Here is a 12944-nt window from a genome sequence, read left to right on the forward strand (position 1 = left end):
GCGGCGCACCCTTTCTAGCCACCATGCAGCGCAACAGACTAGGGGAAAACAAAGACAAAACAAGAGAGAATGACAAGGGTGATGGCGAAGAGCAGGAAAGGAAATGTATGCTCATAATGGTATAATGTAAAATTTTTTTATAATGGTTTTTATTGTATTTTTTTCCATTACCACGTATCCCTCTTATACTCTCTTACACCTCCACCACCCAGCTCCCCACCTCCACAATTATCACAGTGTTGTCCATGTCCATGGGTTCTTTTTCTCTTTTGCTTGATGTAATTTTTTATAAAGTCAGAAAAGCATATTTTACCTATATTTGAATAAAAATTAATTATGATAAAGCTTTAAGAAATACTTAGTATTCTTTCTGCCAGTCCTTTTTTCTATACCCTTCCATGTCTTATCAGGATCTTATTAGTTAATAAGATTACCTAAGATTATTGTGTTTATGACTAATAATAAGCATTCTTATTCTTATGGAACTTATGATCTTCATTTATGTTTCCTTGCCTACACTTTCTATTTGATTATTTGTGTATAATTGTCTAAATATTCTCTAATTTATTGTTTTGCGATTTAAAATCTATATGATATAGAAAAATACCGGTAATAAATATCAAATTTATAATTTCATCTCTGATTCCTCTTTTAAGGATCTTTATTCTCATTTTTGCTACATATTTTGGAAACACTTAGGAGACATGTGAAACCCATACATGGCATAATGGTCTTTACTATTAAGCTATGAACCATTCTCTGATCCCAGCAGTCTCTATTTTAATAAATATTACCAATATACATCTGATTTCCAAAGCCAGAAAGTTTGATGTCCTCCTGATTCATCCCTCTTTCATGAATTTTACATCCAATTACTCATCTTTAAATTTGTCAGGTACTTCATCCTTGTTGAATGCTGACGCCTTCATATCTACACCTTTAGCCCTATGCCTTTTTCTGTGTTTGAAACTTTAATATTCAACTAAATGTTCTATAATCTCTCTTTAGGTGTATAAATATTACCCTGCAGATGCCTACATCAAAGTTGCAATCGCCTTCCACAAACCTACCTATTTCTCACCAGTTTTCTAACTTCCTGGTAAGTAGCCTTATCATTTAGTCAGTTGGTCAAATTAAAAATATGGAACGTAATTTGTTTATTGGTGGGCTTTTTGGTTTATTTTATTCCTTCATATCTAATATGTAGTCATTCATTAAATCCTCTAGACAATACATTATATCCTAGAACAAATACACAGAAGACACAACATACCATCTCTGCTGATAAAATCCTAGTCTCAGAGACAGCAAACTTGTATCTGGACCACAGCAAAAAATTCTAATATTCCTGTAATCAGACTGGTACCTTATAGTTCATAATGAGTTTTCAAAATAATGGATTTGACTGTGTCACTCTGATTAATATCTACCAACATTGCCTATTCTCTAGTAGCTCACAATTCATAGCAAAATAAAATGCAAATTTTGTACCTTAAAAGAACTAAATAATCTGACCCTTCACTAATTTGGACCTCAGCTCCAAACCTCTTTCATTCTGTCTCTCTGCTCAGACACCTCAGCCATATTTGGTGTGGTAAAGTACACCAAATATGTCTATTTCCTAACTGACACACCTATGAATGTCACCTTATATGAAATATATAACCTGGCACCCATGATTCAGCAAAGGATTTTCAGATGGGAAGATTACTCTGGATTATCTGAATGAGCTTTAAATGCAATGAAAAAATGTCCTTAATACAAGGAGGCAGAGGCAAAGTAGGTCAGAGAGAATGTGATCATGGAGGAAGAAACAGGAGCGCTGTGGCGACAAATCAAGGGATCCCGGAAGTAAACACTGGAAGAGAGGAGGACATGGGTAGGGCAAGGAAAGGTTCTCTCTTAGAGCCTCCAGTGGCAGTGCATTGACACCTTCATTTTAGCTCAGTTCTTTCAGAACTGTGAAGGAATACATTTCTCTTGTTTTAAAATACTGTTTGCAGTAATCTGTCACCTCATCCATTGGAAGCTATTGCCCTTGCCTTCTAGGACTATGTCACAGTTTGTATTTATTACTATTTTGAGTGGAACACTCTTCATTCGGGTTGTTACATAGATGGATCTTTCTCATCATTTAGGTCACAACTCAAAAGTTTCCTTTCAAAAAATGTTTTCTAGTCATTCTGGCTAAATAATGTCGGTTTCCAACTACCTTCAGTTACAGGAATGACTAGCATTCCTTTCCTTAATAACAATACACTCAGAATGTACCTTACTGGTTATATATCCATTGTCTGTCTTCTGCCACAAGAACATAAGATCTATGTGGCCTACAATTTTTAACTTTTTAATTTTCTTAAGGTAAGTAACTTTCTAAAATATCATCTTCAGTATAGGTTATTGAATTATGAATAAAATAGGTCCATTAAGACTATGCATATTTCCTAGATTTTTTTCCAATCAAGATTGGCTTTGTTCAATCAAGTCACTTACAGAAACATAATTAAGAACATTTGTGATTGTATAGTTCCTGCCTCACTTGACTCTTTCAATTATTGCTACTGTTAATGATTGATTTAAGGAAAAATAAATAAGCATTATCTTCTGAAACAATAATTTTTAAAAATAATTCTTCTATTAAAAATAATACAATGTTAAATTTCTTTAATTATGAGCTCACAAATGTTCAGGTAATGAAAATTCTCCTAACCCTACATCCATTTTTTATTGTTTCAATCTAATTTGTTGAGTGAGGCATTTGGTTCTTCTTTCTTCTATTATTTCTCTCCTCCTGTTCCAAACTGGTTCCAGTCTTTTCATAATCTCTCACCTCAGGGATATTTGTCATATCCATAACAAACATTTCAAGACTCCATGAGCAGTTGCTGCTCTTTGAAAATCCTGAGTATAATAAATGGTATGTATTAGATTTGATTAGGGGTGAAGAAAGAAGGGTAGAAATTAAGCCCTTTGAGGCACAACATAAAAAGAGATTATTTTCTTCCCTGCCTTGAAAGGGGACAGAGATTTCCATGTTTTCACAGGGGATAGCACTGCATAGATGATCAGACCAAGAATGCTTCCTAGCGTCATCAAATTTTCCCTTGCCCCATGAACTGCCTGAAAACACATGCTTCTTAGCTAGAATCTAATGGGAGCTTTTCAGATGAAATAATGGATTTTCTTGGTGGTGATCAATGTTAACTGATCACAATGAAGAAAGAAGCATCAAAGTTCTAAGAAGATGTGTGTAAGAAGCTAGTATTTTTGTGTAATTCCTAAGTAAAAAACCTCAAATATAAATACAACTGAATTTTCCATTAGATCATTACAATGTAGTTTTGGAATAAAAGAAACTTCATTTAAAGAAATTGTAAAATATTTCACTTTATCCATATATAGATTTGTGGTTATAAGAATCATTTTGTTCTTGCACCAAGGACACACTTTCACTTGATGGCTAACCATGTAATTACCTTTGGTGAAAAAGATTTTCTTTCTTGGACACTAAATTACTGTAAGCATTACAAATAGTCAACAATATAGTGTTTCAATTAACCAACTGACCCACATAAAAACAATTCATAAGGATGGCTGAATGAATCATTTATGGGAGCTGAGTCTGAATTAACATTAAGTGGTGAGTGAAAAAAGTTCAAATTATGTTTATTAGCTGAAGTCATTTGGAGTTATTATCTGATATTTGAAGGTCATATAAAAATTCATCAAAAAATGGAAACTGTTTTACATATATTTACACAAGATTTAAAAAACTGCATATTTTTCTCTAGAACTTAAAAATTTGGAGGATAGAGGAGATAGTTATTTATGGAACTGCCTCTTATTATTTGTGACTATTTCTTGCTCCATTATCTTTCTTTTTTTTTTAAAGATTTCATTTATTTATTTTTAGAAAGAAGAGAAGGGAAGGAGAAAGAGAGGGAGAAAGACATCACTGTGTTGTTGCCTCTCGAACACCCACTACTGGGGACCTAACCCACAACCCAGGCATGTACCCTTGACTGGGAATTGAACCAGCAGCCATTTGGTTCACAGGCCAGAACTCAATCCACTGAGCCACACCAGCCAGGGCACTTCATTACCTTTCTTTAGAAATGGGTAATAAATGTAAAATCTTCCATAAAAACTCACCCTCCATTACTCATACCTTATTTCAGCATAAAAGACATGCATTATGTGATGTAGATTTTTCAACACAACTGAAAATAGTCTTTTTTTTTTAATTGAAAGAAATTGTGCCTACTTGCATTTCTTCTTCTCAAAAGTACCCATCCACTCTTTGTGGTATAAGCATGGTGGATTCTGTAAAATATAGTTTATGTACACATGACATACGAAGACCTTATACTAGTAGGAAGCTTCCAAAAATAACATACCAAAACACATCCCCCAGAAATACAACTTTTATTCAGAAACCTCCTGAATGGGAACTATGGTATCAACCTACTCAATAGACCTTCTTCTCTGATCCAAAAGTGCTTGTTCCTTCATTGTAAATTCAATAATGGGCTATAATGACTTCTTCCTAAACAACTATTATGTAACTGTTTGCACATCTTTATGGGATATTTCTCTTTAAGGAAGAAATTGGAATTCATTATGTAAGACATTTGAAAGAAGGAATTCAATAAAGTGATAAAAGCTGAGATGGATGGTAAGACAAAAGTAATGACCCTGACTCTGTAGTTTGAGCTTGTGCGGTGTGGCATAACAGCATATTGAGAAGAGCTTTTCAAAGCTTATTTTTCTGTTCTACTGAAAGTATTGAGAAACCTTTCTTTTTTGGGGTGGGGGCAGCTGAATGCTCTTAACTCTCATGTTTTTCCTGTATGTCAGTTTCTCCAATTCCTCAGCACTGAAATAGTACATTGTGAAGTTTTTGCTCTTGCTCAGCAGTTCTATGACTGGGAAATGACCTACTCGAAAAATGCTGGAGGTCTGTTTTAGCGGGAGGATGGTAGGTGGGTGGCCCTGCCCCCTTGCCAATATACAGGTGCATCACTGCGAGGAGAAGATGTTGCACTGACTTTATATGGGCATGAACAGGTGTTAGCAGAATTTATTTCCTATAGAAGTAGAGAAGAGCAGGAATCCTCTAAAGGCAGCCAAGATTATTCATCTGAGCAGACATATGACTGAAAGCAATTTTTAAATAAAAAGTGAGTTTGATCAATTACAAGTGTAAATACTACCAAAAAAAGTCACATATGCTTTTGGCTTATTTGACTAATCCTGCTGCATGTAAGCAATCTCACAGCTGAAACTCGCAATCTGCCTTTTGATAACTTCCGGATCACCCGAGTCATTCTCTAATACCCCAGCATTCACCTTTGTCCTTCCCACTTCAAGGATGCCCTCCTTTCTTTCTTTCTGTGGCCTTGGCAGGAGTCCTTTTCATTAGGCTTGGACTCTAACCTCTCACCAGGCTGTTAGACAGCCACACCTCTCCCCCTGATGCAGATTCCTACCTACTTTGCTTACTTGAATATAGAAATTTTTAGATTGAAGTTTTTCAAAAGGGAATGATGAAAACAAGTAGATGACAGTCAACATTTTGATTTTTGAGATTCAAAATATTCTGAGATTTTAGATGACTAACAAGTATCTATTGCTAGCAATAGGAAGAAAGATTACAATGGTTGGAACCAAGGTTAGGCTGACATATGTCAATATTAGGTATTCATTCTTGATTTGCATTTAATTGTCCTGCATTGCCATTTTTATTTCTGCTTAAAGATTTGTTTTATTGATAAGTATTCCCCAAATTAATTATATGTATTTTGTATGCCAATGGTAAAATTAGAACTCTAGGCATAATGCCAAGCAAGAGATAATTTTGTATTTCAACAGCCATTAGCTACCCAATTTTTTTGTTAACAATCAAACAAATAATATCATTGTATTTGTTGATGACAAAAAAATATTTTAGGTAATCTCATCTGTACTGAGATTAAACAGTATCATTAAAAGTATAATTTTTCTCCGTCAGGAAGACTAGCTATTACATAAATTCTTTGAAAAGTATGTAAAGCTTTTATTTTCAGTTAAGACATATTAAAATACTTGTCATTGAGTGATAGGGTGAAGAGTGAGTCATACATGTACAATCTCTAATTCAATAAAGAATATAAATAAAATGCATCTGATCTTGCATTTTGCATTCAATAAAATATGAAGATATTTCCTCTGAAAAATTGCTTCCCAAGTCTTTTTAATATTGAAAAAATAAAACACCAAAATACTAATATTATGAGATTTTATAGTGTTAAACAAGATAACAAATCTGCTTTGCAGACTCAAAAGGAAAGGGAAGAATAAATTTAATACTGTAATTAAGATACATATTTTATGAATGCCATTTGTAATTGCTCCACAGCATCATTGTACATTAGGATGGTATGTGTTAACCTGTCATTTCATCTTACAACAGTCACAAATGAATATGTTATGGATCTAATAGACTCATAAAAATTAATAGATTTATTCAAATGCTTAAATCCAATAAATTGTAGGAATGTATAAAAATTTAGTGATGCCCAATTAAAAAAATAAAAATTTTAAACTTAAAATATTGAGTCTGCATCAAGAATGATACTGAAACTACTAAAAGTATGGCAACACATAAATTACTATGCAAACTAAATTTTAGGTAAATACTTAAATATTAAAAGCAGAGAAAAGTAAAAGATCATTCAGGACAACTCATACATTGATAACATATTATGAATTGACTGGAAAGTCTGAAATTATTTTTATAATCATTTTTAAAGTAAATGATTCAGTACAATTTTAGACTTATAAAATATTGCAAAGATAATATAGAGTTATATATTCCATATACAGTTTTCCTTATTATTAATTTTCATAATTATGGTTGCAATTAGTGATTCAACATAGACATCTTACTATTACTAAAGTGCATTTGTTAGATTTATTATTATTTTTTATCTAATGTGTCTTTTTATTTTCCAGGATCTCATCAAATATATCTTCTTAACTCAGTTGTCTTAACTCTTTAGTCTTCCCTTGGCATAACAGTTTTGTAGACTCTGTTTTTGATAACGTTCACACTTTGTGGAACACTGCTCAGCTATTTTGTAGAATGTTTCTCCATTCAGATTTATCTAATATTTGTCTTATGATTAGGCCAGTGCTATATATGATGAGGAGGAAGAACACAAAGTGAAAGTAGCATCACCATCACATCTCATCAAAGGTTATGTATAATTGACCCTTAAACAATGTGGACGTTAAGGGCGCCAAGCCCCGCACAGTTGAAATCTGTGTATGACTTTTGACTCCTCAGTTGGTCCTTTGCATATAGGGATTCAGCTACTTGCAGGATGAAACAATATTTTTGACCTGCTTTTGGAAATCGCAGATGCAAAACGATGGCCCAATTGTATTCACTGAAAAATATTTGCCTATAAGTGGACCTTAGCTGTTCAAACTTGTGTTGTTAAAGGGTCAGCTCTACTACAACGACTCGTCACTGTGGATATTGACCTTGATTGTCTGGCTGAAGTAGTGTCTGTTAGGCTTATCCACACTGAAAACATGCTCCCCCCCCCTCCTTTTCATAGTATACTTTTTGAAATGCAGTCACTACTCACAGCCCACGCTAAAGGAGAAGGGATTTATGTTCTATCTCCCTGGCAGAGAACTTTCTACACAGTTATTTTGCAATTCTCCTTCACTGGATATTTGTCTCTTCTCTCCCATATATGTATTTATTGAATCATTTATTGATTTCATTATGGATTCATGAATATTTATATTCTAGATTATAATCTAATACTACTTAAATATTACTTTTTATTTGTTCTCAAATTGTTATATCTTTAGCCAGTGGAGGCCTTATATTTGGCACCTGTGTCCCTTTGACACACCCCTATCATCTGTGTGTATGTTGGGTGCCAAGGTGTCCCTTCTGATCACTGCTGTATGTTCTGGCAATACAATATGCTGCAGGTTCATTTTGTGTATTTCTTGTCATAGTCTTAAAAAGCCATGATTTCTTAAAGGAACTTTGCTTTCTGAAATAACAGAATTTCACTAGAATCCAAGATCTGAGTGCTCAGCGTATTTCTTTCTACTAGATGTTATTGTTTGTAGGTCTTCTCAACAGAGTAAGATAATGTATGTGTGTATAGTAAGTCATACATATGGACTAATCTTTCAAAATTTCTATATGCCACCATCAGAATTGCTGTAGTAATCTAAGCATGAATTTCTACTATTGTACCAAACTCAAATTCATTACCACGTGGATTACTATAACCTTCCCCGTTCCTTACTTATCTGTAAACTCTTACCCTAACAATAAGAAACCTGGCTCCCATGCGCCTACTATTTGTTCAGGTACAGAATACATACAAAGCAGTTTCAGAATTTTTAACCCATATACCTTTTGGGAGGGAAATGATCAACTAGAGTCTTTGCTTACATACAATGTATGAGCACTTTGGTGTACAGACTCAAATCCAGCATTACTTTGATGACCATTTTTTTGCTTCTCTTCCATCAGTGAGGCTATTTCATAAATTTATAACAGATTGTATTTCAAGAAAAAAGCCATCTTTTAATATGTAAAAAATAAAACTTTTTTTGGTAAAATAACACTTGTAAGGCAGAGCATAATATGAGCAAAATCAATTTGCAAATTTTAGATCTGCCAGTGTGGTTGGACTCTTAGTAAGGGCCCTCTTTCAGGTTATATTCTCGCATAGCCTTCTTTGGTATGTGAGTACGTGCGCGTGCACACACACACACATCTAAGTTTCTTTCTCTTTTTATAGGGCATTAATCCTATAATGAGGGCCACATCCTCATGACCTACTCTAAACATAATTACTTCTCAAAGCTTCCACTTCTAATTAGCATCATATTGCAGATTAGTTTTCAACATGCAGTTTTAGTTTGAACATGCAAACATTTAGCCCACATTACATGGATTGACCATTTGAAATAAATTAAATTACACTTATGTGGATGTATATGTATGTGTGCTTGTACATCTATAGCCTATATGATTCTTGCCAGTATAGAGTAACGTTAATTTTTGTATTATTCATTTGACATGATAATAAAATACATACAAACACATAAATTGTTTTAATGAAAATGTAAGAGGAAATGCAAATTAAAATATATAATAAGTGGACAAATATCAATTTAATCTGAGTTATAAATTGAGATCATTTTTAAGCTAAATAGCAGCTGGAAAGTAATTAGCTATTAATTTTCATATCCTTTTGTCAAAATGTAGGTTCGCCTAGAGCAATTAACATAATAGATGACTTTATTTTAACATGCCACTTTAGGCTTAACTATTATGATCTGTGGAACTTGTCCAGAGAATTCACTTCAAACAAAGTGACGAGCTCATTTCAATCAGAGTTATAGATCTAGCTGCCTTTCTAGGTCATACCCACATGCTATAAAATAGTCTACATACCCATGCTATAAAAATTCTGCTATTTATCTTTTGTATGCATTAGTTATTAATTAGAATTAGATAACTTTTTATCCTGTAAAGTGTTATTAGCTTTCTAGCTTCAGGGATTTATTTAATTCTAATCAGTTTCTAAAAATTAGTCCATTCTTTAATAAAATGGCTTATTTCAGCTAAATAGCATGTGATATCTGGAAAATCAATATATTGCTACAGAGAATCTCAGAAAATTAAAATACAGATTGGTCAAATATGTCAAGTCAATTTTGATGGCCTTGTCAGTGTAGGAATATCGCTGCTGGTAACTAAAACACCCCCAAAATGCCTCTAATGTTTTGATCTAATAGCATATATGCAGACATGGAGAAATTTCCATTTTTTTGGTATGTTGAAAGATTTCCAGAAAAAGTATTTAAAAACTCTAGTGCTATGAATATTTTTATGTAGTGACTTTTCCAAAATTTTAAAGTCTGAGACAGACACTGGATAAGGAAAAGTTTAGAACACTATCATTTTGATGGAGTGGCTATAATTTTGAATGCCTTCAATATCCAGGCAGATAAAATAAATACAAGTGGCAGCTAGGTTGGGGCTGAGGTACAGATCAGAGTGTATGGACCTGTCTCAGAACTTTACAATTTAATGTAAAGAAAACCTTTTTCTGGCCTATTTAATAGAATTAAGTTCCTGAATATTATATGCAATATTTTCCCATTATTTACGATTACTAAAACTTAATTTTTCCAAACAAATACTAATTGTCTTGCTCTGTGCATATACCTTTGCACCTTTGTATATCCTGGAGGGTTCCTTTTTTTCTTGTGAAACAAATACAGTGATATTACAATATTCACTTAACAGTTATCTCTTCTTTAATCAACCCTTACCTGGAATTTCTAAAGAGTTCTAAACATTCTTCTTTTTACTCTAATTCTGCACCTTGTAATATCTAAGCATTACCTTTTTTTACTTATAAGGTTACATCTCAAACCAAAATAGAATAAAATATAAAGCAATACTATTTTTGTCCATTATTAGTGTGTTATCATTTCTAGAATATATGCTTATTAAATAGTGGGTGGTCATTAAATTGTTTATCTTTTGTGGAATCTGAAGTACATGCTATATGTCTGAAAAACACACAAAAAAGGATTTTACTTTTTTATAATGTAATACTTAAAAAATGCAAAAGCATTATGCTAAGTGAAATAAGCCAGGCTGTAAAAGACAAATATATGACCTCACCTATTTGTAGACTGTAATCAACAAAACAAACAAGCAAGCAAAATATAACCAGAGATATTGCAATGAAAACAAACTGACAGTAATCAGAGGGGTGGGGGAGGGGGATAACAGGGGAAAGAAGGAGAGGGGCTGTCAAGGAACATGTATAAAGGGCCCATGGACAAAGCCAAAGGGGGGTAGGACTGAGTGTGGAAGGTGGGGGTGGGTGGGGTTGGGGAGAGCGGTGGGAGGAAAATGGGGACAACTGTAGTTGATCAATAAAAAACATATCTTAAAAATTTTTTAAAAAGCAATGCCTAAAATAATGTTAAGATATTCATTTTCTGATTTTGTTCACAAGTATAATTTTTTTTTATAAATAAACAAGAATGCATATATTCTCAACAGTGAAACTAAGTTCTCCATTATGATCTATTAGTATATACTATAAAAAATTTTCTTATATATTTCAGGAAGAATATGTTTTAAATTTTAAAAGCATAATTGAAGCTATTCCATATCTTTGGTATTTTGACTTCATACATATAGAAAATCAAGGCTTAATTACCATTTATGTTTGAGAACATGCTTCTATAGCTCTTATGACAGTGAAATATATTTTCATGGTCAGCAATAAAAATCCACCTGATAATTTGTAATAGTGTTTGTGCTCATTTATTAAATACCTTCATTTGAAATTTAGTACAGATTCCATATATGAAAATATATTTTTTTATTTTCTAGCAAAATATTATTTCAATTATTATGGATACCACAGATGGAATATTATAGCCATTTCTTAATGTTGATTTTCTAGCTTGAATAATATGTAAGTGTAACATGGTATTTTGTATGTTTTCAATTTTTCTCTATTCAAAGAACGTGTCATTGATAACTAGTGGGGTTTTGGTTATGTGCTGCCATGGTGGAAAGGATGGAATTTGACTTAACTCTAGTCCCTACTCTCTTAAGTATTGATATAAGAGAAACGATCTTAATGAAAACTTTCCAACTGTTTCCTAGTACTAAGATACCCACTCCATAAATCAATACTCTATAGAGTAAATCAATACTTTAAAATTGGCATGTCTGCTTATATTGTCCCATAACCTCTAGGACTGTTTCAGAAGTCTAACTCTGTACCGTGTAGAGCATGGACACCAACCCAAATAATTTTAAGTAGGGAATGGGACACAGAAGTATCTGGCTTTGCTTGTTTTGTTCATTTTTATTTTATTTTTAGCCTATCATATAATTAGATTTCATAATTTACATTTTCACTGACAACCACTTGCAAAGTGTTCATTTTATTTTGACATTATGAATTATCTAGATTGAATGAAACACTGAATCTATTTGTGAATTATTTCTGTAGTGTGTGCAGAATGATTTGAATATTAAACCATATTTCAGAATCTGTCTTAGTAATGAACATGGTTCACACTCTCTCCAAATATAGGCCTCTGAAGTAACAGTTACCCTGAGACCGTGACTGAATCATTGTCAAGTACTAATTATGGCCATAGCCTGGAATGGACAGGAATGGACTTTCATGTTTATAGCTACTTTAATGTATTTTGTTTTTTATATTTTTGCTAGAGCTTTTCAAATTTTAGCCTGTATTTATATGTTATATATACAATACAAAGAAGTTTTGTTATGTTAAATAAGTTGACATGATATATATTTACACACACACACACACACACACACACACACACACACACTGAAAAATTCTGAACTGTTTGAAATAAAATTACTGTGTCAGGAGAGTGAACAAGGGGAAGCTTTTAGCCCGTTAATGGCCATTGGCCAGCTAACCAGACAGCTCCCATTCCTTCCATTGTCTGTTGGAACCTGGATTAATGTCCAGGCAGCTGTTTGCACAGATTACTTTAGGCAGACACTACCTAACTGCAGGAGCCCCCATTTGCTATTGACACGTAGGCTCTCTGGACTGCAGCCCATAGTCCATCTACAGAAGTGGATATTTTTTACAGAGAATCTGTCTCTATCCCAGAGCTGGACTGCTTTACTTTCTCCTACCCTTTTCCCTAAAACATACATTCTTTCAGAATGTATTTTTACCTCTTTGTTCTCCTTCCATGTCCTTAATGTACACCCGTAAAAAAGCTTGCAACTCTGGGACAAGGACTATGTTGTCTTTCTATCCAGCTGAGCTGCTGACAGTTTGGAGTCCATGCCTGAGACCCGCAGGTCTCTTTGACTAGCATTTTTGTCTCAA

Source organism: Pteronotus mesoamericanus, unplaced genomic scaffold (genome assembly GCF_021234165.1).
Source record: "Pteronotus mesoamericanus isolate MK-2021 breed Mesoamerican mustached bat unplaced genomic scaffold, CSHL_Meso_final contig_50, whole genome shotgun sequence".
Lineage (NCBI taxonomy): Eukaryota > Metazoa > Chordata > Mammalia > Chiroptera > Mormoopidae > Pteronotus > Pteronotus mesoamericanus.